Genomic DNA, 24,942 nt, shown 5'->3' with positions numbered 1-24,942 from the left:
CAGGCTTTACACACGAATGACCCTAGCAAGCAAGAAGATGGAGGCAAGGTGCCTTCAAAGGGGGGTTTGCTCAACCAAGTCCCCAGCCACTGTGTTGTGCAGATAACAAATTGAGTGTCCAATTCAAGGAGTAACTTGAAACCCTTCCCTAGTGCCCAACATCAACCTTCAAAGCACCCCCCCTGCCTTTGGAAGCCACCTCAGCTGCACCCATGCAGCCAATGACCCCATCCCACACCCATCTCCTGTGGTCCCCATCCACAGGGATGTCCCCAGCAGAAGAGTCAGCAGCATGCCACTTCCATGAACAGCCTAACCCAGATAAGCCCAGCTTGCTGGCATGCACAGAACCCCGAAGGGCTGGCCATCATGTTGAGTGATAAATAAGGTCCCTCCTCTTCTCCATGTTGGGTACACCAAGGACCATCTCCTTCACGGTGATCAAGCATTGGAATGGGCTGCCCAGGGAAGTAGTGGATTCTCCATCCCTGGAGATATTTAAAAAGAGACTGGATGTGGCACTCAGTGCCATAGTCTAGCAACCGCAACGGTGGTTCAAGGGTTGGACTCGATGATCTCTGAGGTCCCTTCCAACCCAGCCAATTCTATGATTCTATGAGATTCTGCCCCAGATTCAGCAAGCATATCTCTGAGCATTAAGTTGGATGCTGAAGAGAATACAAGAAAATACTACTTCCTTTCTGGCACAGGTAAGACAAAAAAGAAACACTGATTTTTTAATTTTTTTTAAAATTATGATAAATCCAATGAGAGTAGCTGGACACTGAATTCCAGGTTATGTGCATTTCTGTTGGGTTGCCTTTAAAGAATCACATGAAAAAACAAAACAAAACCAACCCAAATCACCAGCAAAATTGTTTATACAAGGGAAATCTTTTCTGAAGCACGAGGCAAAATCAAGTGTAAGATAGCCTGGGGCAACCTGGCACTCCCAGGTACGGCTTGGAATTGCTCCATCCTCCAAGCACAGTTACTTTTGAAACTTTTATTACACACTTTCTTGGTTTGTAGGAAAAAAAACCAAAACAACCAACCATGCTGCTTCCATCCCCACACCCAAACCACTATCTGCAACTCCTCTGACTACTGGGTTTCTAAGGAGTGTCTGGGTAAAACAGTAAATGAAGTCGGAGTGAACAATATGTCTGGCCCCAGATAAGGGTGAAGTAAAACTTGGGCAGCATCCAGAGCCTGTCAAGCCAGCATGGAGAGGAACACCAATTGCCACCCACTGCTTTTCCTGGTACTCCCACAGGCAGCAGCCCCCATGGGTGGGGAGCACGCATCCAACCACCCAGCCCCACCTCAAGCACAAAACAAAGCAACTCTTCATTTCCCTAAAAAAATGCTTTTTTTTTACCCCCCATCAAACCAGGTTGCTCCCACCAATCCACTAAAGACAATCTCCTGAAGGAATAATTACTTCCATCCCATGCTAACCAAGCACCTTGGTGGTGGTGCTGCTTCCCAAAATGGTTTGGTGGAAATGACCCCAACCCCATAGAGGGGTTGGAGAGTGTTCAGAGAAAGGCAATGGAATTGGGGAAGGGTCTGGAGCAGAAGTCTGCCCAGGAGCAGCTGAGGGAGCTGGGGGTGTTGATCCTGGAGCAAAGGAGGCTGAGGGGAGACCTTCTGGCTCTCTGCCACCCCCTGAGAGGAGGTTGGAGCCAGGGGGGGTCAGGCTCTGCTCCCAAGGAATAAGGGATGGGACAAGAGGAATTGACCTGGAGGTTGAGATTGGAGCTTGGGAACAATTTCTCCCTGGAAAGGGTTGTCAGGGCCTGGCTCAGGCTGCCCAGGGCAGGGGTGGAGTCTCCATCCCTGGAGGGCTTTCAAAGCTGTGGAGATGTGGTGCTGAGGGCCATGGTTTAGTGGCAGTGCTGGGTTAATGGTTAGACTTGATGATCTTCAAGGCCTTTTCCATCCAAAACAATTCTATGATTCCAAATGTCCCCAAATTCCTGCAAGTCAAGCTCAACATTTGCATCCAGAAGAATACTTGGGGTGGGACACCAACAAAGAAAAAATCTCAGTGATAACTTGAAGTCCAAAACCACTGTAGACCAATAGGTTGCCATTTAATTCTGGAAATGAATTCCTATTTTCCATGTGAAACTGGTTCCCAGTTTTCGATGGCCATTACTAGAGGTTCTGCCAGACTATAAAGGATGAGAGGCAAAACTACTTCTAACTGTGTGAAATAAGAATAACAGGAGAAAGAACACAAGTGCCAGACCCCATCTTGGTTCCCAAGCACAAAAGGAAACACAGAAATATAAAAAAAAAAAAAAAATAAGATGTAATGATTACTGATCCCAGGTCAGGAAAGCTCCAATTACATCCATATTGAATTGAAAGCTTTCCAAAAGAGGATGTGAAGGATGCCTGGCCAATCAGAACCAGAAATGATCATCATATTTAAATATCTTTGTGGGTAAAATAAATCTGGAGACAGTTTTGCTTTCTAGCTTTGGGATTTTGTGGGGTTTTTTTCTTCGTTTTTTTTTGTTTGTTTTTTGTTTGTTTTATTTTGTTGGTGGTGTTTTTTTTAAGGAATAAACTGTGTTTGGTAAATTTTTCCATTTATTCCTTTCAAGCCTTGAGTTTTCAGGCTGGTTTTATATTTGGACTAGTTAGAGGCAAATAACTCAACCCCAGTGCATCTCTGAAAGGTAGGGAAAGATGTTTTCTGCAACAAGATTTGCTGCAACCAGTGACATTTTTTTCACAAAGGAAAATAATTTCTTTTTTCAAATGACCCTGTTTTGCTGCCAAAACCTGCTAGTAAAAAAATAAAATAAAAAACAAAATAAAAAATAAATATAGCAACCTTCCAATATCTGAAGGGGCTACAAGAAAGCTGGGGGAGGGCTTTTGACACGGGGGTGTAGGGAGAGGACAAGGGGCAATGAGTTAAAACCTGAAAAGGGGAGATTGAGGTTGGACATGAGGAGAAAATTCTTTAATTTGAGGGTGGTGATACATTGGGAGACGTTTCCCAGAGAAGCTGTGGCTGCCCCATCCCTGGCAGTGTCTCAGGTCAGGTTGGATGGGGCTTAGAGCAACCTGGGCTGGTGGGAGGTGTCCCTGCCCATGGAAAGGGGTTGGGAATGGATGAGCTTTAAGTTCCCTTCCAACCCAAAACATTCTGTGATTCTATGAAAAAAAAAAAAAAAAATGGGGGGGAAATTATTTTGCTGGTTAATTTTGGTAAGGTATAAGACTTAGGAAGGTATTTCCATCCTCCCCAATCTCACAAGGACCTGCAACTGGGAAAGTTGGAAAAACCCAGCAAGGTGTTCTCTGAGGTGTCCACTCCACACACCCACACGTGTTTCCATTTGCTGTGGTGTGGATTCCCAACACTGTTCTCCAGGCAATAAAGCTAAGCCTTGCCTAAGTGCTTCCAAATGTTGGATGAAAGATGAAGTGGAAGGAGGTAAACCCACAACCCAGCCCACACTCATCGCTGGGGTCCTACCAGGTCAGGAGGAAGGAAGATGGAGAAACAACACATTTGGTTTCAGAAAGTCACTGTGCTAATGGGTTGGGTATGAATGGCTGGGTTTTCATCTTGAAAAGGTAATTGTGGACATTGGGAAAGGGCAAATATGTGAGTTCTGAAGGGTATTTTGAAGCATTTTGGATAGAAAAGACCCTGAAGATCATCAAGTCCAACCCTTAACCCAGCACTGCCAAGGCCATCACTGCCCCATGGCCCTCAGCACCACATCTCCACAGCTTTGAAAGCCCTCCAGGGATGGGGACTCCCTGGGCAGCCTGGGCCAGGCCCTGACAACCCTTTCTAGGGAGAAATTGTTCCCAAGCTCCAATCTCAACCTCCCCTGGCACAACTTGAGGCCGTTCCTCTTGTCCCATCCTTTGTTCCTTGGGAGCAGAGCCCGACCCCCCCTGGCTCCAACCTCCTCTCAGGGGGTTGCAGAGAGCCAGAAGGTCTCCCCTCAGCCTCATTTGCTCCAGGATCAACACCCCCAGAAGAGTTCTGCTCCTCACTTCTCCAGACCCTTCTCCTTGTGCTCCAGACCCTCCCCCAGCTCTGTTGCCCTGACACAAGCCAGGATGCTGGTGGCCTTCTTGGCCACCTGGGCACACCCTGGCTCATATTCAGATGAATCAACCAACATCCCCAGGTCCTTTCCCTCTGGGCACTTTCCAGCCACTCTGCCCCAAGCCTGGAGCATTGCCTGGGGTTGGTGTGACCCAAGTGCAGGACCAGGACTTGACCTTGTTGAACCTCATCCAGTTGGCCTTGGCCCACTGATCCATCCAGCCCATCCAGCTCCCTCTGCAAAGCCTTCCTGCCCTCAAGCAGATCAACCCTCTCACCCAACTTCAACAGAAATTTTGAATTAAACCTGTATTTTGCTTGAAACGCATTGACCTTCACCCACTGGCTCTTTTTCTCAGTCTAACAAAAGAAGATGAAGCCAGGCAGAGCTGCTGCTCATGCAATCTCTTGCTCAGTGGGAAAGATCATCTCCAGGGGCAACAGATGAGGATGTGGCAGGCTTGGTGGCATGGCATTAGAGAAGGACTATAAGGCTAAACACATTAAATCCCCCTCCACCTCCCAAAATGAATCCGTAACTGTAACAGGTTGCCCAGAGAGGTGGTAGAAGCCCCATCTCTGGAATTTTTTAAGGCCAGGCTGGATGGGGCTCTGAGCAACTTTAGCTGGTGGGAGGTGTCCCTGCACATGGCAGGGGGTTGGAACTGGGTGACCTTACAGGTCCCTTCCAACCTTGAAAATTCTATGATTCTATGATAACCACCACACCTGAGATAACAACCATGCCCAGCATTGAAGATCAGGGGCCAGGAACCTCATCTTGGCCCTGAAGCCACCAGCAAGGCGGGAATGACACCAGCTCCTTCTCACCAGGAAAAATGTGTGTACATCTTCCTCCTTGAACCCACGCCTACCTAAATCCTTGATGTAGCCCTTGATCACTTGGATGACAGATTCTTGAAAGCAGCAGCCAGGTCACTTTGCTCACTTTTAATGCTTCAGTCCTCCCTTTGTTGTTTTGGTTTGGTTTTTTTCATCAGGAAAGATTTTTGAGCCCATTTCAGCTTGTGTTTGTGCAGGGCTGGGATGGGACCAGGGCAATTAGAAATAAATGCTGGTAGGACATTTCCTAAACACAAATGGATGTTAATAATAAAATGCAAAATATGGATCAAAGAGCCACATTACAGAGTTGGATGGGCTGGGGCAGAGTTTTTACTAGGGGTACCTCTCCCACCCCAGGACAGCTGAAACTGAGGGAGATGAAGACCTCCAAGGAGGAGTAGACCACCTGAGGCTTCTGAACATCTAAGTGTCACCATCCCCAGTGCCAAAAATTCTTCCCAGCACCCCGAGCAGACTTGAAATGGGTGGTAAAAAACTTAAGTGACACAAATACCATCTATTGAGGGATGAAAGGGAGGTGGTGGAAAGCACCCACAAAGGTCCAACCCCTAGTGATGGCTGCAGATTTCAGCCTGACTTCTACTCCAATGGCTTTGGCACAATTAAAACCATAGAATCATGGAATGGTTTGGGTTGGAAGGGACCTTAAAGATCATCAAATCCAACCCACCTTGCATGGGCAGGGACACCTCCCACTAGACCAGGTTGCTTCATACAACATGACCTTTAACAATTCTAGGGATGGGGCATCAACAACCTTCCTAGGCAGCCTTTTCCTGTGTCTTACTACCCTCATTGTGAAGAAAAAAAATAATAATTCATAGATCTAGTACAATTTCTTTGGAAACATGTTCCCTACCTCTCAATTTCTCTACAGGTTATTTTTGCTTTGCTCTAGCATCAAATGAGACACAATTCCTTGCTGGTTCTGCTTGTAACATCCCACCCATGGATGGGCAGAGGATGCCTAAGCAAATTGCTCATTGTAATGAGCATGGCAGCCTCCAAGCATTGAGAACCCACTGCTCAGACCACTTGCTTCATTTCCACAATTTTGGAAGTTATCCTTAAATGAGAAAAAAAACAGCCTTGAGAAGAGAAGGCTGAGGGCAGAGCTCCTGACCATCTTCCAGGACTTCAAGGGGGGCTCCAAAGAAGATGGAGACTCCCAATTTACAAGGAGTTCCATGGACAAGACAAGGGGCAATGGGCACAAGTTGCTCCTGGGGAGATTCTGATTGGACACAGGAGGAAAATGTTTCCCCCTGAGGACAGTCAGACATTGGAATGGTCTCCCAGGGGAAGTGGTGGATTCCCCCACTTTGAGAAGTTTGAAATTTCACTCAGTGGGGTACTGGGACATCTCATATAAATGATAATATTAGAAGGGTTGGACCAGATGGTCCTTGAGGTCCCTTTCAACCTGAAATTCTATGTTTTCATGATTCTATGAATAAGAATTTAGAAACTTCCTGATGTAGTGGGTTAAAAATGTTTGGGGTTTTTTGTTTTTGGTTTTTTTGTGTGTGATGTGAACCAGGCTGCAGCTCCTTGCAGAACAGCACATTAATAGAGAGAGGCACATAAGCCATTTTACTTCTCCTAGCTGAAAATAAAAATCAAAACCTAAAATAAATGCAGCTGACCTGATTTACCTTCCTCATTAAAAAAAAAAAACACAAAACAAACGCTCACAAGCTGAGGACTTTGCCAGTGGAGATTTCATATGAAACGAGACTGTTCATGGCATGACCTTCTGAAAAATGCCCCTTTGGATGGGAAAGCTCACAAAGCCCTCAGATAGAATGACCTCAGCTTTATTACTAACCACATTCCAGCAGGTTCATTAACTTCTCCCCAGCCCACCTGGCTACACAGTGATGGACTGTGGCAGGATGGAGTGAGAAAAGAAAAGACTGAATCCAACCATTCACCCCCCAGGGACAAAAAAAAAAAAAAAAAAAAAGCCTCTGTAGGTCATTCTTTTCCTTACTAAAAGCCAAGCTTTTATTTCCATGCTGCACTCAGAAGGAAGGAGCTACACACAGTATGGAACACAACCCATCCATCACCCTTTGGTGGTCCAAGTGTTTTGTCCTCCACAGCACATCCCTCCTCAGGCATCCCCATCCCTGCCTCACACAAACTTTGCAGCAGAACATTTTGCCTCCTTTTCCTGTTCCAATGAATATCTGCCCCATTAATCAAGATTTTCATGTCCAAGCTAACTCTAAGAGTGGATTTCAGCCCACACTTGACTGGAAATTTAGGCTATGAAACAAAGGTCTATTTTGTAGAGGGATTTTCTAGCAACAGGGACCTGTATGATCATAAATGTCCTCCAAATACCCTCCAGCTTCATACAAAATAAAATACTTCACCCAAGAATTTCTGCAGCCAGGAGCTCGTTCCTCTCAGCCCTCCAGCATTTGGAAGCAGAGTCAACCTTGGCTACAAGATTTCATAGAATTATCAAATAGTTTTGATTGGAAAAGACCCTGAAGATCACCAATTCCAACCATTAACCCAGCACTGCCAAGGCCACCACTGCCCCATGGCCCTCAGCACCACATACACAGCTTTGAAAGCCCTCCAGGGATGGGGACTCCACCCCTGCCCTGGGCAGCCTGGGCCAGGCCCTGACAACCCTTTCCAGGGAGCAATAGTTCCTAATATCCAATTTAAATCTCCACTGGTGCAACTTGATTTCAAATCAAAGGTGTCTTGCCCTGACCCTTGGCAAGTTTTTATAGCATTTTATGAATCTCATTATTTAAAAAATAGCTTTTTTTTTTTTTTTGCCTGAATGTGCCCAGCTCTACTTTCTGAGCATCTCATCACGCCAAGCCTTTTTTTTGCTAGTCTAAAGAAAAACAGTTTGATTCTCTTCCCAAAGTGGACTTCAAGGTAATGAACCCTTGAATAAGAGCTCTGAGCATCTCTCTTCTATAGCATCTCACCTCCATTGGCCATAGAGAGCTGGACCAGAGATGGAGATTGCTCAGGAGAAAAGCCATGGATAGGTAGGTTGAGGCTTGCACTGATTAAAAACAGAACCATGTGGTCTCTCTGCACTATCCAGTGTCCTTGGCCCTGATTTTTCCTCTCCCCACTCTGGGGAAAGACAGAGAGGGAAATGAAAGCAGCAAGTGATGGCCAGGAGGAGCTGGCATGACCCCATCTAAGAAAGAGCCTGAAAGGTACTTCCCAGCCTGAAAGGGGCTGGAGCCAACCATGAGGACAAGGTAGGGCAACAAAAGACATCTCCTATCTAGACCCACCCTCTGTACCCTCAGTCTTTACCACAAGACCCCACTTTTCTACACTCAACCAAGAAAAAAGCCAAATACAGCAGACTCAGACAAAAAAAGAGAACAAAACACCAAAACAAGACCCTCTTAGCTTGAGTCCACCACATGTAACTGGGTTGCCCTTGGAAGAGCATGGTATTAGGCTCATAGTGGGACAAAACGGATTTATATGATAATGGCATTAGGACAGAATAAATGACAACAGATCCATGTGGTCCTGCAGCAGGGGCACTTAGGGGAGTGGTATGAATGGGGAAAACCCAAGAAGAAATTCCTACTGGCCAAAAATATCAGCCCCAAGAGATATTGCCAAGCTGTGAATGGGCTGTCCCACCACCTGGGCATCCTTGGGTGCAGTAATTGCAGGTCAGAGCCCTTTTGTCACCTCTCACTTTGTAGAACCCACAGCAATGAAGGGGTTAAGAGCAGAAAAGTTGGAACTAGATGTTCTTTAAGGTCCCTTCCAACCTAAACCATTGTGTGATTCTATGATGCTGTGAGATGAAAAACTCCTCCTTAAAAAATGCAAAGTGATGCAGGGCAGGGAGAGCAACTTCTGCTTTCCAGGCACCTTTCAGGGTCCTAAACTGTGCCAAGCCAAGGAGAGGATCTCCCAGCAACAGAGGCAGCAAGGAGCAGACCTCTGCTCTCTGAGCAGCCATAAAGCTAACAAGATGTTCAGCTGCATATGGAAAGGGAGGGCCAAATAATTCTGGAAACATTCTAATGCCTCGGTATAAATCAGGAGCATGGCCTCAGATGGGGCGAAAAAGCAACGATGCAGAAAAGGCAGAAGTGTTCAATCAATATTTCTGATCAACATTTGGGAAGGAGCAGGATGAGAGGTTTGTAGCACATGTGGTGGATGAAGTACTTTCCATTCCATTAGTATCCAAGGAGGTTGTTAAACAGCACCTACCAGCCATAAAAAACTTTAAATCAGTAAGCCTGGAGAACTTGCTCCCAAGAGCCCTCCACCAGCTGTCTGAGAAGCTCTCTGGCCTGCTGATGTTAATTTTTAATAAATCTTGGAATAGCAGAAATGATCCAGACAGCTGGAAGGATGCAAATGCTGCACTGGTGTGCAAAAAGGGGCAAGAAGGATGGTCTGATGAACAAGGTTGTCCTGTCTGTCATCAGTCACGGGTGAAATAATGGGAACCCCCCTGAGAGTCACCCAGAAGAATAATTAAAGGATAGGAAAAGAGTTCATGCTGGTCAGAGAGGTTGCAAAACTTATTTTGTTCTTTTGAGGAGATTACAACTTTGGTTCATGAAGATAATTGCCTGGAGATAATCCACATCAGCCTTGTGGGGTGTTTTGATTTCCTGGGATGTGAGGGCACTATATTTGAAACAGAAAGCCCATGTGCAGGGGATGGGGAGATGATCCCAACAAATGAATGTCAGAGGGGAGTTGGACTGTTTCCAGGGGAATTTCACAAGGTTCAGTCCCAGCCTCAATGTTTTTCTTATCTGGAAGCAAATAGAACATGGCTGTTGATAAATCAGCTGCACAAACAGGAGAGGCCAAACTGAGCAGAGTGGAGATGATGGTAGCCAAGGATCTGATGGTTGGGATCATCACTCCAACTCAGAGGAGGAGAAGGGGACAGTTAGAGGGAAGAAAAAAAAAAAAAAAAAGGAGATGCTCAGAATTGATGCAGAAACTGAGAAGTGACACTGTGGTAGGTGGTGGTGGAGACCACATCCCTCCAGAGAAAAGGACATCTGGCCCAGAAGAAGGGCTGAGGGTTGGATGGTATGCACAACCCAACATCTCCAAGAAAAAATCCTTGGAATGGGTATCAGGAGGTAATCAGAATCTGGAGTGAAAGGTGCTGGGGTCAGAGGACTCAGCACTGAAGGGATTTGCAGCACCTGGGTTGAGTATTGCTGAGGAGAGGATGCATGACCCAAATGAGCCCTTCCTGTGCTCCTCACAGGGCTTGACACTGACCCTTGACCACTGATCCTGAGGAAATCAATTAAAGAGCATCCAGGTTTTTTGTATCAGGAATATTCCACCTGGCCTTTCAAATCCCAAAGGCCTCAGTTGCTCCTTGGGCAAAAACAACACTTAAAGCATGGCTGAACACCTCAGAGAAACCTCAAAGGGAAGAGCAAGGCTACCAGGCAGAGAAATGAACATCCCCGTGGGCAGCCCCACAGACTTGGACATTTAGGTCTTCTTCACAGAATCCTAGAATCATTTTGGTTGGAAATGATCTTCAAGATCATCCAGTCCAACCCTTAACCCAGAACTACCAAGGCCACCACTGCCCCATGACCCTCAGCACCACATCTCCACAGCTTTGAAAGTCCTCCAGGGATGGGGACTCCACCCCTGCCCTGGGCAGCCTGGGCCAGGCCCTGACAACACTTTCCAGGGAGAAATTGTTCCCAAGCTCCAATCTAAACCTCCAGGTCAATTCCTCTTGTCCCATCCCTTGTTCCTTGGGAGCAGAGTCCGACACCCCTGGCTCCAACCTCCTCTCAGGAGGTTGCAGAGTGTATGTTATGGGTTATGCCTTGACACAACTCAAAGGAACTTTCAAGCTTCTTGTCTTCAGCTTCATGGCATCTCAATTCCAAGCTGTCATGCATATATCCCATAGGGTGTGCTGTTTGTAGATGCACCCATCTAGGGGAGGTGGACAATGGGCTCTGGGAAAAAGCCTTATAAAAAAGCAAGATTTTTTTTCTTGTCCTCACGTTGTCTTTTTGTCCTCCTGAAACTTACTCCAGGAAAAATTAAGCCTTCAACCTACTTTTTCCATCTGCCAGGATTTGTAGAGGGCTTCTTACCACTGAAGGTGTCCTAAACCTTCGGGGGTCACCATGGGAGCTGGAGATGAACCCTGGCTAAGGGCTCCTCACAACCCTGGCCTCACATTTATACTTGACCTCACCACTAAGCAATGATGGAGAACTTGCCGCTCACAGCATTCCTCAAGGGCTCCTCTGACTGCTCTTGCTTCAGGGACAGAAAAGGGTCAACAACTCAGATCCCAGATGTTCAACCCAAGCAGGCCCCATCCATCAACACCTCAGCAGAGGATCAGAATCCATTGTTATTGCTGAAGGTGAAGCCAAGAGATAAGGCATTAAATCAAAATCTTATCTAACAGGAGACATTACAAAATGTTTCCAACTTGGGCCAGCAGAAAACAATCAAAAAAACCCAGCTGCTGGGTTTAAAATCACTGAATCCCACCACAAGCAATTTTGGGGAGGTGATCCATACCCATGGTGGAGCCTTGGAACCATAGAATGGTTTTGGTTGGAAGGGACCTTGAAGCTCATCCAGTTCTAACCTCACTGTGTGGGCAGGGACACCTCCCAGCCCAGGTTTCTCCAAGCCCCATCCAACCTGACCTGAGACACTGCCAGGGATGGGGCAGCCACAGCTTCTCTGGGAAACCTGGGACAGGGGCTCAGCACCCTCAAATTAAAGAATTTCTTCCTAATGTCCAACCTAAACTCTCTTCAAGTTTTCAACCATTGCCCCTTGTCCTCTGGCTACACACCCTTCTTCAAGGAAGCTGGACCATCTTTATCAGGATGTCCAGGTGAAAAATTTGGTAGTGCTCATCCAAAAAAGACAAACTGGGGTCTCGGTTGTGAACACTCTTGGGAAGACACAGTGAGTGCCATCCATACTCTTTGAACCTGGGATTGTCATCCCCACGTGGCACCACCCAAGCTGCCAGCTGCTTGAGAAGACTCCCACCTCTCCCAAAAGTCACCAGTTTGGGTTGCCTCTTCTGTCTTATCTGGGCTCTTTAGAAAGGCTGCACCAAAAGAGGAGAGGAGAAGAGTAGGCTCAGGGGAGACCTCATCACTCTCTACAACTTCCTGAAATGAAGTTGGAGCTGGGGGGGGGTCAGTCTCTTCTCCCAGGCAGCTCTCAGTAAGACAAGAGGGCATGGGCTTAAGCTCTGCCAGGGGAGGTTTAGGTTGGATATTAGGAAGAAATTCTTTACAGAGAGGGTGATCAGGCATTGGAATGGGCTGCCCAGGGAGGTGGCGGATTCTGCACCCCTGGAGGTTTTTAAGAAGAGACTGATGTGGCACTCGGTGCCATGATCTGGGAATCACAGGGGGGAGTGGATCAAGGGTTGGACTTGATGATCTCAGAGGCCCTTTCCAACCCAGCTGATTCTGTGAAAACTGGCAGCACACAAATCCCTGTGGCTGCACCTCGCGCTGCTGTGCCCAGGCACCTCCTTTGTGATATTGCTCCTCAACCTTCCTCCAAACATCCATCCATGTTGGCAGCAAGCCCTTGGTGGTTGAGAGCCCTGCCAAGGACCACCCCATGCTGCATGAGGGGAAAGTGACCACAAACCTACCATCCTTCCAAAAAAGATATTATCTCCACTCACACCTTCCTCCTTGCCCCCACCCTGAGCTCCTTGCTCAGCCAGAGGGTTTTTCCTCTGCTGTAATTTGATGGAGCAGAACCTTCCCCCCCCCCTCCGCAGCTGAGACAGTGCAGTCAGAGCAAACTATTTAGAAGAGAGGAGGGGAAAAGAAAAATGATAATTAAATAACCACAGCAGACAAAGGCTTTTTGTCCTCAAAGGAGTACTCAGCTAGTGCATCAGGCAGGTTGGCCCATTCCTCAGGTGTTGCTGCTGCCAAAGAAGGGGTTGTGGTAGGGTTGTTCTGGGAACCCCTTTTGTAGCACCTGCCTCAATTCTGCAATAAGATCCCCGAGTGCTCATCTGGTTTTAATAAAGGGAGGAAATCATGATTTCACCTTTAGGGAGATATGGAAGAGCTGGGTGCTGGTGTCGAGTCACATCAAACACCCAAGAGGGACAGGATTTGGCCTCATGAGGGTCCAGCTCATCAGGGCTGCACCTCCCAGCACCCCAGAAGCCCCCAAGCACTCTGGAACGATTCAGCTCTGACAATTCCAGTGGGACTCAATTTTTTTCAACAGGTTAAAATTGTATTTGCAGATTTCCTCCCTCCCTACATATATTTATAAAAAAAAACCAACCAAGCAAAAAACAAAAAAGGAAGAGGAGTAGGATGGATGTGCAGCCAAACCCCATGCTGGACTCAGTGAAATGAAAATGAGTCAGTGACACTGTGTAATGACATTCCAGCTTGTTCTCCTAAATAATTTGTATTTTAATTAGTCTTTTTTTTTCTTTTGCTCCAGTATTAGTTTGTAGCCCCAACACTTTCTCGAGTCCTTTTGTGCTTTCATTTTATTTCAAAATTTAAAAATTCATGGTGCTGCATTTTTTTAATTAACATAAAAGGGAAGGAAAAAAAAAAAAAAGCTCCTGGCTTGGATGGGAGCAGGTAATGAATCTGACATGCAGGAGATGGCTCTTATCTCCATGGCCTTGCCATTCCCAAGCCTGCTTATTTCAAAACCTCCCCCATCATGAGATAATGGGAACAGAGAAAGTCAGTGAAGAACAAAAAGGCAATCAGGAGCTTTACAGAAGCAGGGGAGCATCATGATTTCCACCTGATCTCCTGCCAGGACAGGTCTTAAGGTCAAGAGGCAGTAAATTAAAAGAAGTTGCTTTAGGGAGTGCAATCAGAGAGATGCACTCTAGGTTGAAAAGCTATTTTGCAGCTCTTAGACATGCTAAGGGCTTCTCCATTTGGGTCATGCTCAGCTTCCCATGGAAAAGATGGAATCTCAGCCCTTGAACCCACCACCATGGCTTGGCCAGGATATATGGGAGGTGCCCCCCATTCCCAAACATTGGCTGCTCCAGGTGGGTCCCCCAGGAAGGGCAGCAGGGTCCTGATGCCTGTCAGTGCAGGGGGTTGAATTTTGAAAGGTGCCTTCCAACCCAAACCATATGGGGATGCTCAGCCACAAGCCCAGCAGGGTGAGAGGGCACTTCCAAACCACTTCAACACAAAGTCTGATCCATACAAACACCAAATCACACCTACCCAACCTACTCCTGGAGGCTATCAAGTTTGTGGGTGCAGTGAGAAAGCTCAGCAGAGGAGTGGGGAACCCAAAACTGGGGTGGTGTCTTCCTTTACCTGCCAAAAAATGCCATCAGGTGGTGGTGGCAACCCCTATTTCTCCATCACCCTGAAGACATCAACATGCTCCTGCTCCATGTTGGGGACAGTGCCTGCCAGGTGGCACCTTGCCTCACACCTGGCATTGTCCCAGTTGAAGGACGGAGCAGTAATGGCTCAAACAGTTGGGAAGAGGGAATGTCCAACCCCCCCACATTAGCCTAACGAGCCTCAAGAATGGGGAGGACTTTGGGTGGGATGCAGAGGGGGAGAGATGAGGACTCCTTGACCCTCTCTAGGAAAGGAGGCACTTTGGAAGAGCCTCAATGGGCTCTGTGGAGGTCTTGAAGTCTATGCCAGGTCAGGGATGGGGTGACACTGGTGAACTGGAGGTATCTGGGATAAGGTGACCCAGTAGCTCTGCCTCTGCTTTGCTATTTAATTCCATAAGACACCCTCAGCATCCCTGGGCTGTAGGAGAAAAGAGGCACCAAATGATTAACTCAGAGGTTGTAATCACAGAATCGCAGAATATTAGGGGTTGAAAGGGACCTTAAGAGATTAAGTCCAACCTCCCTGCAAGAGCAGGATCATCTACTGTAGGTCACACAGGGACACATCCAGGCGGGTTCTGTCTCCAGAGAAGGAGACAACCTCACTGGGCAGCCTGTGCTCAACTCTCTCAGCCTGTCCTCATAGCAGAGGTGCTCCAGCCCTGGGATCACCTTTGTTGCCCTCCTTGTAGAGAATCATAGAATCACAGAATGGCTGAGGTTGGAAGAGACCTTAGAGATCATCTCCTCAGGCACTGGAATGGCCCAGGACAGTGGTGGAGTCACCATCCCTGGAGGCATTTAAAAGGCATTTGGACCTGGTCCTTAAGGACATGGTGTAGCAGTTGACTGTGGTGTTAGTCAAAGGTTGGACTGGATGATCTTGGAGGTCTCTTCCAACCTAAACATTCTGGGATTCTGTTATACTCCAAGCTCCCTGCCATGGGCAGGGACACCTCTCATCCAGACAAGGATGCTCAAAGCCTCATCCAGCCTGGCCTTGAACACCTCCAGGGAGGGGGCAGCCACAGCTTCTCTGGGCAATCTGTTCCAGAGTCTCACTACTCTTCTGCTGAAGAATTCATTCCTGCTCACGTGTAAGAAATTCCAGGTGATATATGAGGTGATGGAGTTGCATGGTCATCTAATGGTGTTATCTGAAGTCAAAGACCCAGCTCAGGTCCTGGGACAGCACCTCTGACTTGTACTCACCCCATGTGTGGGTGCAGACCATCTCACACCCACCATACCAGTTTCTGAATGCAAGGTGGGCAGATGATCAGTACAGCACTGGGAAAAAAAAAATCAATTAGGAGCACACCAACCTTACAGGACACTCCCAGGGAGTGGGAAGAAGATCCCAGCACCCAACCCAGCTCCTCTAGCAGCTCAGCATCATTCATGGTGGTTTTACATCCATTCTCTATGGATTTCCCTGAAAATTACCTCACAGATCATCCCCCTTCGAACATTAGTGATGGCATTTCCATCACACCACCACCCAACACAGGCAATTCCCACCTCTCACCTCACCTTTGCTAAAGCAACACAGCACAATATAACATCCCTGCTCAGATTCCAGCCTCATCTAAAAACAACTTTATGGCTTCTAATTTTAGCACTAATCTTCTTCTGCCACGGTTGTGTGATTTCTAATTATTTCATCCCTAAGCCTCACTCTGAAGGATCGTTGTACCTTCTCCAAACACCAACTGACTTGGAAAGTGCCTTAAAAAAAAAACAACAGAGGCTGATCATTTCAGGTTCATATTCCAGCAAATAAAACCCTTATGTATGGCTTCGCTGGGGGAAAAAATATTACTCTTATTGAAACAATAAGAACAAAATCCATCAAATGCAAAATAGGAGAGCTCGATTTCTTGGAGTGATCCTGTGCTGATCCTTCAAGCCCCCTGTATTTTCTCTCAAAAGTTTTTAAACAGCACAAATCTGTTATCCAGATACAGATCTCTTAATAATTTAGTGCCTTTGGCTTGGCAGCCCTCCCAGAACATTTTGCCTTTATCTATCCTTATCTTCAAGTTCCAACACATCGGAGAGCAATCGGCTGTGCCGAAACCTGGGGGGGACTTTGCGAGGGACGGCAGTGGGAACGCTCTCCCTTTGATGCTCCCCGGGGGTGTTGCCTCCCTAAATCTTCTGAATTTATAGCAGGGGAGATCAGCCCACAGCTGAAGATGTGTTGCAAGGGTTTAGGAGGTGCCTCCAAGCCCAAGGCTCCTCAACAGGCAGATGTTTACTCTCCTACCATGCTCACCTGAAGCAACCTCTTGATCCTCCTAATCGCTGACCCAGATCAAATCCGTATCTGATCCTGTTGTATGAGCACAAAAATTTACTGGGGAGAGGAGGGTGTTTGCAGAAGGTTTGGGGACACTGAGGCAGGCAGCTGCCTGCCTGACACTGCCACTGAGTTGCATATCCTAGTCGGATCTGCCACCGAGTTGTAGGTCCTAGTAGAACCCACCACCAGCCCCAGGACAGTGGACACAAACCCAGGGCTGGTGGATGTTTGGTGGGTTATTTCCTCCCCCAGGATTTACACTGCCCTCTGGTCAACTGGAAACCATCCTTTTGACCCCTGATATTTTTTAGTTGCTCTCTGAGCTTTGACAGCAGCGGTTGAAACACAGAACACATGAGCTTCAGTACTGAGAAACCCCCCCCCAGGCCCACAGCTTCAGAGCGGATGGGGGAAAATACCACCCTGAGCCCCAGTGCTGAACACATTTCTTCTTTCTTTTCCCCTCCTGCACTTCCTGAGCCTGTTCCAACAACTGTGTCCTCTCCTTCCCCATTGGAAATGTGAGCTTAGCCCTCCCATCACAAGATCCAAAAGGGTATGGGGTGAATTATTATTATTATTGTTCATTATTTTTCTTGTAAGTCCCTGCACAACACTGTGTCTAGAATATTTGCAATGCAGACTGTCAAAACAGGAAACAAGTCAGTCAAAAATCCTCAGGCCTGGGTCCTGAAAATGTCACCACAGAGAGCTGCAAGGGATGTTCCCAAAAGGCCAGAAGGATGCTCTGGGAAAGTGGCCAACCCCAGCCCAATCCGGGTTGCTGGGCTTTAACCTCCACCAAAACCAGTGGGGAAACTGGTTTTTATTAACCAATTTACTGGGAAACAAACAAAAAAACTGGCAAATGGAGCTCAAAACTAAAATCTGTTGGTGGGTGGTTTTATGGATGTAGAGAACTTTGTAAGGAATATAACCTTGCTCAGGAAGCCAACCCTTCATCTTCAGTGCTCCACAGTAATATCTACAGCATCCTGGCTTCCTTCTTACTCCTCTTAAAATCATGCCCAGGATCCTCATTTCTCAAGTTCGAGATGTATTTGCCAGGCTGGAAGAATAAATCTTGGGTCAAATCCTGCCCACAGGGCAAGGAACTGGGCTGACATTGCATCTCCATGAGGATACAGAGCAGGGCACTGCTTGGTTCTAAGGCTCTTTGATTTCCATCTATCCACCTGGGAGCAAATATTGAAAAGTCATGAGGAATTTTCTCCAAGGCACAACAACCAGGCCAGGTTTGGAGAAGAGAACATAGCTGCTGTGAAAAAAGTCTCACAATTTCTTTTTTCTGCAGAAAATAGTGCCTAGAAGCATTTTAAAAAGCAAGCTCCTGCAGCTGGAGGTTTTAAGACCTTACAAGTTTGACCTAGACAGGCATCCTCCCCAACAAACATTGGTATTTTCAGCCTTTGATTACTTCTGATAGGAGTGAAAAACTCTTATTTTATTTTTCTGCAAGTTAAGTTCAGGAGAACTTCCAAAGCTGAAAAGCTGATGACCACTGCTGGAATAGTGACCCAGAAATTCAGGTTGCCCAGAGAGATGGGAGATTCTCCATCCCTGGTCAGGTTGGATGAGGCTCTGAGTAACCTGACCCTGTTGCAGGTGTCCCTGCTCAGTGTAGGGGGTTGGACCAGATGGCCTCTAGAGGTCCTTTCCAACCCAAACCATTCAGTGATCAGCAAAGGAGAGACATTGTTTGATTTTTGAGGGAACAGTGGTGGTTATGGTAGTGTCAAGCCAGTGACCTACAAAGCAACAACCTTCAGGAGTGGAATGAACAACTCAGAAGGTCCTTTCAGATGCTCTGCATAGCCCAGAAAATTAAATTTCATCCATTATCCAGGCAGAAAAGTAGAATAATTACCTAGGGCTTGATCCTGAAAGGTGCTTAGTGCAGTCAAGTGGTCTCCACTCCTACTGAGTTCAGTATCCCAGGGGCTTTCAGCAGGGTCAGTCTTGGATCCTGGACAAAAGAAGATAGATTAGTGTTAGTGTAGTCTTTTGTAAAAAAACTATATATGTTATAATCCAATAAAAACCCATCCCAGCTCCATGTGCCAGCCCTGTATTCCTGGCTTGGGGACCTAACACAAAGGTCATGCAGACCACAGCTTTGGGAGATGTTCTCCAACATCTCAGCAGACTAAGGATGGAAGCCTGCAGCATGTGAGAGAGAAACTACACTGGGATGGATGCATCCACAGAGCTTTTGGTCCATATCCAGGACCATCACAATGCTGTTCCTCAGGAATACTATGTTACTTGGAGCCATCACAGACACTGTGAACAGCATCCTAAGGCAAACACACCTCCCTGGCAGAAGACAAACTCTAGGGTTGTCTTGACAAGTCTACATGATGAGATAAACCAGGAGATAAGAGAAGGTTGCTGGGCTTCCAGGGAAGAGGGATAGGAACACCCCTCCATGCTCCCAGCTGGCTGGCAGTGACACCCCAGCCCCAGGCAGGCACAGCCATGACAAGAATGGGGTGAAGGGAGGGAAGAGGGTGATGGGGACAGGATGACAGCACTTTTCTCCACATGGCCCTTTGTTTTGGGAGGTCCCCTGAGATGCTCTGCTTGGGGTGGCCAAGTCCTCCTCCTTTCCCTATAAGGGGAACAGATGAGCGGAGGAAAACAATGTCCTCTTCTCACTTGCCTAATGGCAGAACAAAAGCACAGTGATCCCTTCCAAAAATGTCTTTTGAGGAACAGATGATTGAGCCTGAAGGCTCAGTATTTCTGGTTTGTTTATTTTTGGATCAACTCCCAACTCCCAGCAGCATCTTTCTGTCCTTCTTCCAGGCTCTTCCAGGACTTGTCCAGAGTTTCATGGACCATGGAGAGTTTGCACAGACTCCAAACCCAGTTGGGGGTTTAACATCCAGCACCTTGTAATGGTGATGGAACCAAAGGTGAGGTTCTTCCACCAGACCCCATCACAAACAAGCCCCAGTCATGGAGTAGAAGACACAAGGGGACATCACCCACCCATAGCCCTGGTCCAGTGGTATGAGTGCAGCCGGAAGGATCTGCCCCAGTATGATTCCAGTGGAAACCAGGACCAAAACCCACTACAGCTAAAATCAGCATCAGACTTTTCATTGCTCGGTGGCTGCTACAAAGCAAAAAGAAATTTCTGCCATGCTGGTTGCTCATGGAAAGTCCCTGACTGGCCCAAAAACAGTGGAAAAAAACCAGAAAATATAACTTTAATACTGAGTTGGTGGCAGGCTGTCTTTTTTTCTCCCCTGTGACTACTTCCCATAGATAGATTTCTGAGGTCGATCACACAATTGTTCACTGCGCTGCTACTATTAAAAGAGAAAATGAGCAAATCATCCCATTCACCCCATCCTTTCATTTCCAGAAATTCTTTGTTCATTTGTTTGCTTAAATTAATCCTCTCATTTAAAAAAAAACAACGCAGCTTTCCAAAGCTAGGGCCCAAATCTCTCCAGTAACCCTGCTGGTGTTCATTACTGCGACGCTAGATAATAGGATCGGTAATTTCCCTAAGGTTTAATAGAGAAATCTTCTTTCTGCAAGGCAAAAAGAGACAGGACCATTAGCAAACTCACTCCTGCATTCCAGAGATTTTGTAGGTGAGGGATCTCCAAGGCAAGGCATGGGTCCTCCTTGAAGGTACTGTCCAAAAAAAGGAACCTAAACAGAGCTTTTCTCACCCAAAGGGATGAAGTTAACCTAAAGTGAGCTTTATTTACCCAAAGCTCCACCCTCAGCTGGGTAATCAGAGAATGGGTTAGGTGGGAAGGGACCTTAAAGATCATTAAACCCCTCACCCCTCATCTTATCACTCCACAGCCTTGTAAAAAGTCCCTCTCCAGCTTTCCTGCAGCTCCTTGGGTACTGGAACATGCATATGCATTTCACGTCATTGCTCATTTTCCACCAACTCTGCTCTGTGCTTATTCCCATTTTTTATAACACATTCTGATTTAGTGCTGGAGAGAAGTTTGCAAAATGTAGTGAGAAGGAGCAGTTATATGGTCAAGGCCATCTGCAGGTGTCCTCCTTACTTTGCAATCCATATCTCCTTAGCAAAATGGGCTGTACATCCACCTCTGCCAGCACACCCACTCCAGGGAGATTTTAGATCTCCACAATCATCTACTTCATTCCAACATACTAGGATAAACCAGTCTGAATTTTGGGATGAGGACTGGGATGCTTCAGGAACCCATTGCCAAGCAGAGCTGGAGAGACAAGGACCAGCAGGTCTTCCTCATGCTTCTAATTCCAAGGTCCTTAATACAAGAAGTACATGGAGAAGTTGGAACAAGTCCAGAGGAGGCCACAAAGAAGGTTGGAGAAGTTCTGCTCTGGAGCCAGGCTGAGAGAGTTGGGGTTGTTCAGCCTGGAGAAGAAAAGGCTCCAGGGAGACCTTAGAGCACCTTCCAGTGCCTGAAGGGGCTACAGGAAAGCTGGGGAGGGACTTTGGACAAGGGCATGGAGGGATGGGATGAGGGGAATGGTTTCAAGCTGAAAGAGGGGAGATTGAGTTGAGAATTTAGGAAGAAATTCTATGCTGTGAGGTTGCTGAGCCCCTGGCCTAGGTCACCCAGAGAAGCTGTGGATGTCCCATCCCTGGCAGATTTATCCCAGAAGATAATCCCAATCCCAGAGGATTTATGTCGGACATTAGGAAGAAATTTTTTGGTGTGAGGGTGCTGAGCCTGGAGAAGAAAAGGCTCCAGGGAGACCTTAGAGCACCTTCCAGTGCCTGAAGGGGCTACAGGAAAGCTGGGGAGGGACTTTGGACAAGGGCATGGAGGGATGGGATGAGGGGAATGGTTTCAAGCTGAAAGAGGGGAGATTGAGTTGAGAATTTAGGAAGAAATTCTATGCTGTGAGGTTGCTGAGCCCCTGGCCTAGGTCACCCAGAGAAGCTGTGGATGTCCCATCCCTGGCAGATTTATCCCAGAAGATAATCCCAATCCCAGAGGATTTATGTCGGACATTAGGAAGAAATTTTTTGGTGTGAGGGTCCTGGACCATTTGGGTGGTGAGCCCCTGTCCCAGGTTTCCCAGAGAAGCTGTGGCTGCCCCATCCCTGGCAGTGTCTCAGGTCAGGTTGGATGGGGCCTGGAGCAACCTGGGCTGGTGGGAGGTGTCCCTGCCCATGGAAAGGGGTTGGAACTGGATGATCAGTGCTACCTTCACTTACACCAAATGTGTCCTCCAAGTGTCCCTTCAGTTCCCCACTCCTATTTTCATAGAAGATTTGTTGGAGCAGCAGCCCCAGATGGTTGCATGGGGCTTCCTGGCTTGCCCAGTGCCAACACCACCTATTTGGGAGAGCCAAAGAGATCAGATGGTGTGGTTGGGTTCATCAGAAAGAGGTGGGGAAACAACCTGGAGGTTCCCACCCAACCTCCCCACCGTGAGGAAGGAAAGAAGAAAATGCACTGAGCAAAGCAAGGGTGAGTCTCAGAAACAGACAGATCCAGCTGTGTGCTGATCACTTCCCCAGCATTAATAATTCAAACAGAAAAGGCTGGAAGGATCAAACAGAGAGCTGGGAGCTCACCACCAGCAGGTTTTGTTTTGTGGAGCCAAGCAAAGAAGTCACTCTCATGACTTTACAGTAAATACTTGTGATAGACAGGGTTTTACCAGAGCACCAGCTAATGATGTGAGACCTTTCCCTTTCTCCTCAAAGCAATTTTGGGATTATTGGGCTGGGCAGGTGGGGAAAACAATTAATTTGTTTTAAACCTTAATACCCACCAACAGTCCACAACTGCACAAATCACAATCACAGAATAATTTGGGTGGGGCGGGACCTTTCAAGGCCATCCAGTCCAACCCCTGGGACATCTGCAACTGGATCAGGTTGCTCAGAGCCCCATCCAACCTGACCTGGAATGGTTCCAGGGATGGGACATCTCCCACCTCTCTGGGAAACCTGGATCAGGGTCTCATCACCCTCATCCTAAAAAATTTCTACTTTCTATCTGCTCTGACTCTCCCCTTTTTCAGTTTAAACCCATCACCCCTTGTCCTACTGCACCAGACCCTGCTAAATTCTGTCCCCACCTTTCTTCTAAGGTCTCCTGAAGAACTGAAAGACCACAATAAGGTCTCCCCAGAGCCTTCTCTTTTTCTTCTTTTTTTGAGGCTGAACAACCCCAACCCTCTCAGCCTCTCCTCTGAGGCCTTTAAGGTCCCTTCCAACCCACACCAGCCTGAGATACTATGATGCGCTGACACACCTGGTCGTAGCCCCCTCACATAAAATTTCATATTGTATGATATATAACTGTGGGAAAACAGTCTGTGGAGGCTTAAGGATTCCATGTACACATCAATATGATTGTATGAAATTGTTTATTAACAATTTGCACTCACTTATATAGAGAAGCCTTGTTTACACCATCATATCATGCAGGTGGCTTTGTATTCCAATTACACATTCCATTCTCACAGAAACACTCTTCTCACATAATTATTTTCCTCTTCTGTTGCCAATTAAGTTATCTCTTTCCCATTAGCTCATTCTCAGAAAGCCTCTAACTAGGCCTCAATAACCATTAACCCAATGTGGCCTAAATTGAAGTAAGTCAGGATTGCTCACAACCTGTATATTTCTGAACTGTTTCCCCAACATATAACTGATTTAAAAATCACAGTCACCCAAGACAACAATCCAAATAAATTTGGTTTTGGGGGGAAAGCAGTTGAGGAGCATCCAGATGTCTCAAGCTACCTGTGACCTTCCATGTCACCAGCAAATAAGTCTGAGCTTCCAACTTGTCCTCAAACATAAAAATATTGACTCTCTACCTGCTTTCTCAAATTCTTAAAACTACTTAAGCTTCACCTTCTGAATTAAAACCCACTGCCTGTAGCATCCTTGCTCTAGAAAGCTCAGTCTGGGAGTGACATCTCAATGGTATTTACTACAGATGCTCTGTTATCTACAGAAAGACAATTTTACTTCCAATTTTAGCATAAACCATGTGTCTCTGGCAGGAAACCTGTTCCTTTTCAAGAGCTAGAGAGGCTTCAGAGATCAAGCCCAGGCTGCAGATGACACATCTCAGTGTTACCTCAACATAACTGCTTGGCCATGCGCTGCATCTGATCCTCAGGGCTCTGGGTTCCCCACCCTTGGTTGTTAATTTTTGCTGCTTGAAATGGAAAAAAAAAATTAATACACGTCTGACACATCTTCTTTGAAAGAGATGGCACATCTTCCAAACACCAGATGCTGAAAAGGGTGATGGAGTAGATTAAACTGACCAGAAAAGTGTGGCTTGTGGCATGAGAGTGGAAAGCACAGCTTTAAATCTTTCTCTGCTCTTTATGATGGGCTTTATTTGCATATGCAAGTGTGAGCCAATTAGTTGGATATAAAGCTCTGATGAAATGATGCTGTGCAGCTCTCTTCAAGTCAAGAAACACCAGGGCTGGGCTGCATAATCACCCTTAACTCTGTCCCTCCAGGTATTCCCATTCAACGGCTACCGGCAGCGTGCTGCGTAACCTTGCTGTTGGAGGGTTTCTACGGAGACCAATCAGCTGTAAGGGGGCGGCACCGACCCGGACCACGAGGGATTTAAAGCGCCTGCTGGGAGCGCCAGCGACCCGGAGCAGGCAAACAGGAATTAGAAGTGGCAGTTAACGAGGCAGTTCGTGCAGGCAGAGCAAGCAGGAAGGGCACAGATAACAATGGTTTCAAAAAAAGCAAAAACTGTTGCTGTTGAGAAAAAGGGTGTGTCCATACAGACAGAATCCCTTAAGAGGAACAATAAAATGGACGTAGCTGTTCAAGTCTCTGGCTGTGAAGAATGTTTAAGCCTCGTCCTGGCACTGGCGGACAGTGAAAATAAGGTCTGTGTGAGATGCGAGCAGGTCAACGACCTGCTGAGCATGGTGGCAGAGCTTAAGGAGGAGGTGGAGCGACTAAGAAGTACTAGGGAAAGTGAAAAGGAAATTGACTGGTGGAGTCACACCCTTTCAACTACAATTGAAATCCAACAGGAGATGGTCAAGCCCTGCCCCTCCTCCTACCAGGCAGCTGATGCAGACCAGGTGGATAGGGGAGAATGGAAACAGGTCCCCCACCGAAAAGGCAAAAGAATTCTCTCCCATCCCCCACCACTCCCCCAGGTGCCCATAGAGAACAGATATGAGGCCCTGGACTCAGAGAATCAAGAAGAGGACAGACAAGAGGACGATCTGTCCATAAGGCCTCCCGTTCACCCCCTGTCTAGCAGACGGATTAAAACTTCACCTACAAAGAAAAGAAGAAGG

The sequence above is a fragment of the Calypte anna genome, chromosome W, assembly GCF_003957555.1.
Source record: "Calypte anna isolate BGI_N300 chromosome W, bCalAnn1_v1.p, whole genome shotgun sequence".
NCBI classification, from domain to species: Eukaryota; Metazoa; Chordata; class Aves; order Apodiformes; family Trochilidae; genus Calypte; species Calypte anna.
This window is presented reverse-complemented; position numbering follows the sequence as displayed.